The following is a 5,300-nucleotide window of genomic DNA, read 5'->3' as shown; positions in this document are numbered from 1 at the left end:
TCACGACCCCCCCAAACCCTCCTACCATAACCCCAGTCCAAACCCAACTCCAAACCCTGCTCCCACAACCCCAAACCCTTTTCCCCAGTCCTAACCCAATCACCCCAACAAAAAAACCTGCTCCCACAACGAGAGAGAGAGAGAGAGGCAGAGAGAGAGACAGACAGAGGGAGAGAGAGAGAGAGAGACAGAGAGAGAGAGAGAGAGACAGAGAGAGAGAGAGAGAGAGAGAGAGAGAGAGAGAGAGAGAGAGGTGCATTCAACGAAAGCAGAGAGAAAACTTTAAATTAGCAGCTGTTCCTGATTTGCATGGTGGTAAATTTATGTTCCTGGACAAGAAAAAAAGGAGGGAAAGGAGGGAGAGAAGTGCCTTCAACGAAAGCAACATGGCCGTTTCAGAGAACCAGAGAAGGAGACAAAGCTTCCTTTAAACCAGACAATGTTGACTATCCCATTTCTACCCAATCACAGCACAGACTTCCAACATCTTTTTTTTCTTCTTCAGGGGAGCCCTCCTGACCCAGAGGCCGCTTTTAGTTGTTGTATTATTATTTAATTTTTTTTTGGGGGGGGGGGCAGCCACCATTGTAAACAGGGGCTTTTATTAAAAGTGTTTCAGAGCAGGAATGCTGAAGTAGTTTAGCCTTTAAGATCAGAATGCATACGAATATGAGGACAGTGGGGGACCTGATCCTAGATCATAATGAATCAGATAACATAGATGGGGGGCCTGATCCTAGATCATAATGAATCAGATAACCTTTATTGGGGGGTGCTGATCCTAGCATGATCCTAGATCATAATTAATCAGATTACATAGATGGGGGTGGAGACCTGATCCTAGATCATAATGAATAATAATGGATCAGATTACATCAGATTACATGGGGGGGTGACTGATCCTAGATCATAATGATAATAATGGATCAGATTACATAGATGGGGGCTGGAGACCTGATCCTAGATAATAATGAATCAGATTACATAGATGGGGGGTGGAGACCTGATCCTAGATCATAATGAATCAGATTACATAGATGGGGGGTGGAGACCTGATCCTAGATAATAATGAATCAGATAACATAGATGGGTGGTGGAGACCTGATCCTAGATCTGCACTCCTATCCCTGAGATGCTTTATGATTCCAGGCCCAGAAGCTGGTGGGGTGACTGTGCAGCTTTAGGCTTTTTGAGGGGAGTCCAGTCCAGTCTATCCACCCCTCTGTACCAGCGAATGGAGCAGTCTCCCCTGCCTGCCCAACAGCAAGGCTGGATCATACCAAATGGAGAGTTTGCTTTAGACAGGGGGAGTAGACAATGAACTATAATGTGACTGTAAAACTGAGCTGTTACAAGGCAACCTTATTTGGACATCATGGTAAAGCCACCTGAAATTAAAGTGTGGATGTTCTCAAAAGCAGAGACTTCTGGGTAACAACGAAATTAAATGTTTTGAGCGGAACCCAGTACAGAAATAAATAAATAAAACCAATAATAGCAATAAATAAAGAAAACCATTAGCAATAATTGCTTTTCTAAACACCAGCAGCACATCACAATGAAACAAGCTGAAATCACTTATGAGTTGTTCGTAGACCTTGGCTCTGAAGGACAGTGTCAGGGTTACGATGAGGAGAACGAGGACAGTGGGCCTCTTGTGGGTGTTGATGTTATTTGATCCCCTGTCGTTCTCTTCGCCGCGCCCCCCCCCCCATTGGAACAGAGGTCATAGGTCAGGGGTTGTTCTGCCCGGGTGGTTTCCTAAATACCTCGGTCTGTAGGAAGTCTGTAGGAACATATCTGCTGAGCCAAAATCAGCGTCATCCCGAAAGAGGATAGAAACCATGTTCCCTCTAAGTTGCACATGACTCCAGCTCCTGGAACAGTCTCACACAGAACAATTGCGGGGCAGAAAAGCATGAGATTGAACTTCACTTAAAATGTACACTGTCTTTCCCGGGGCTTTAAAAACAGATAAAATTCTACTGTGGAAAAATCGTGATTTATATAAATCAACATAATAACAGGTCTCTTCCAAAAGACTAAAAACACCGGTGTCATGTGATGTCTAGGATCGGAATGCCTGACCTGTAAAGCTCTGTTAGACAGCCAGGGTAGTCTTTAGAAACAGACTGCTGCATGGTTGCTCCCCTGACCCCTCTGTGCACACACACACACACTAACTATACCCACCACAACTCTGTTAAGACAACACAGGCAAACGACAGGAGGGGAGATTGATGGATCTGTCGGTAGTGATAACGAACCACCGTTACTTTACCTGACAAGGATGAACCTCTACCTGTTTACCTGACCAACGTCCTGATACCAGGACTTCTATCCTGTCTGGACCCCCCTGACCCCCATACTGCATGTCTGTCTGCCCCGCGCAAACCAGGTGCTTTGTGTCTCTGTGTTTGTGGACAAACAGACTAACAGGGACCAAGTGTAGCGGTAGGAGGGGTGGAGGAGTCAGACGGACTCTCAGGCCAGGTCACCAGGGTCCTGGGAACGGGAGGGAGGGAGGGAGGTAAGGAGGGAGGGAGGGACCATCACCTGGTTCCCTCCTGCATGGTCCTCTGACTGGGGGGCTGGGAGACCCACACACAGACTTATAGCATGGAGACTGGTATATTATCAGATAAAAGAAGAGAGGTGAGGAGGGAGGGAGGGAGGGAGGGAGGGAGGGAGGGAGGGAGGGAGGGAGGGGAGGGAGATTGGGTTATTCCGTGGCTTATCTTGTTCCGATGCTAACAGCTTTATAGCATCAGATGCAGCTGGGTGGTGAATGTTGAAGGGTTTCAGATATCACAGCTCTCTCTCTCTCTCTCTCTCTCTCTCTCTCTCTCTCTCTCTCTCTCTCTCTCTCTCTCTCTCTCTCTCTCTCTCTCTCTCTCTCTCTCTCTCTCTCTCTCTCTCTCTCTCTCTCTCTCTCTCTCTCTCTCTCTCTCTCTCTCTCTCTCTCTCTCTCTCTCTCTCTCTCTCTCTCTCTCTCTCTCTCTCTCTCTCTCTCTCTCTCTCTCTCTCTCTCCTCTCTCTCTCTCTGTCTCTCTCTCCTCTCTCTCTCTCTCCTCTCTCTCTCTCTCTCTCTCTCTCTCTCTCTCTCTCTCTCTCTCTCTCTCTCTCTCTCTCTCTCTCTCTCTCCCTGTCTCCCTCTATGCCTCTGTCTCCCCCCTCTCTCAGTACAGAAAAGGGAATCTGCTTTCAACCCCAGAACGTCTTTTGAAAAGCTTGTAGTCCCCTAGTCCCTGTATTAACACCACTCTTTACATCTCAGGGGGTTTAGGTGGAATGCCTGCACAACTACTGTACTACCATGACTATTCCACTTCAACATCACAACTAGACCTACTGCGAGAATAACTATTTTATTCAACAGAACTATTCCACTTCAACATCACAACTAGACCTACTGCGAGAATAACTATTTTATTCAACAGAACTATTCCACTTCAACACAACTAGACACAACTAGACCTTCAACATCACAACTAGCCTACTGAGAATAACTATCACAACTAGACCTACTGCGAGAATTTTTTATATTCAAACATCACAACTAGACCTACTATTATTTTATTCAACAGAACTATTCAACATCACAACTAGACCTACTGCTAACTATTTTATTCAACAGAACTATTCCACTTCAACATCACAACTAGACCTACTGGAGAATAACTATTTTATTCAACAGAACTATTCCACTTCAACATCACAACTAGGCCTACTGCGAGAATAACTATTTTATTCAACAGAACTATTCCACTTCAACATCACAACTAGACTGCGAGAATAACTATTTTATTCAACAGAACTATTCCACATCACAACTAGCCTATGAGAATAACTATTTTATTCAACAGAACTATTCCACTTCAACATCACAACTAGACCTACTGCGAGAATAACTATTTTATTCAACAGAACTATTCCACTTCAACATCACAACTAGACCTACTGCTTCTTCAACATCAACTAGACCTACTGCGAGAATAACTATTTTATTCAACAGAACTATTCCACTTCAACAACATCACAGAACTATTCCACTTCAACATCAGACCTACTGCGAGAATAACTATTTTACAACAGAACTATTCCACTTCAACATCACAACTAGACCTACTGCGAGAATAACTATTTTATTTCCACTTCAACATCAACAGAACTATTCCACTTCAACATCACAACTAGACCTACTGCGAGAATAACTATTCCATTTCAACATCACAACTAGACCTACTAGAATAACTCCACAGAACTATTCCACTTCAACATCACAACTAGACCTACTGCAGAATAACTATTTTATTCAACAGAACTATTCCACTTCAACATCACAACTAGGCCTACTGCAGAATAACTATTTTATTCAACAGAACTATTCCACTTCAACATCACAACTAGGGGGCCTACTGCAGAATAACTATTTTATTCAACAGAACTATTCCACTTCAACATCACAACTAGGCCTACTGCGAGGAAAAACTAGACCTACTACAGACATCACAACTAGGCCTACTTTACGAGAATAACTATTTTACAACAACTATTCCACTTCAACATCACAGACCTACTGATTAACTTCTATTCCACATCAACACAACTAGACCTACTGCGAGAATAACTATTTTACACACAGAACTATTCCACTTCAACATCACAACTAGACCTACTGCGAGATTTTTGTTACGACTATTCCAAACATCACAACTAGACCTAGAAATAACTAACTATTTTATTCAGAATCAGAACTATTCCACTTCAACATCACAACTAGACCTACTGAATAGAATAACTATTTTATTCAACAGAACTATTTTATTAGACAACTAGAACTATTCCACTTCAACATCACAACTAGAACATCACAACTAGACCTACTGCGAGAATAACTGTTTTACACACAGAATATTCCACTTCAACATCACAACTAGACCTACTGCAGAATAACTATTTTATTCAACAGAACTATTCCACTTCAACATCACAACTAGACCTTGCGAGAATAACTACAGAACTATTCCACTTCAACATCACAACTAGACCTACTGCTATTCCACTTCAACATCACAACTAGACCTACTGCGAGAATAACTATTTTATTCAACAGAACTATTCCACTTTCAACATCACAACTAGGCCTACTGCGAGAATAACTATTTTATTCAACAGAACTATTCCACTTCAACATCACAACTAGTGAATAACTATTTTATTCAACAGAACTATTCCACTTCAACATCACAACTAGGCCTACTGCGAGAATAACTATTTTATTCAACAGAACTATTCCA

This window comes from Oncorhynchus tshawytscha, unplaced genomic scaffold (assembly GCF_018296145.1).
Source record: "Oncorhynchus tshawytscha isolate Ot180627B unplaced genomic scaffold, Otsh_v2.0 Un_contig_673_pilon_pilon, whole genome shotgun sequence".
NCBI classification, from domain to species: Eukaryota; Metazoa; Chordata; class Actinopteri; order Salmoniformes; family Salmonidae; genus Oncorhynchus; species Oncorhynchus tshawytscha.
Note: the sequence above shows the minus strand (reverse complement) of the source record.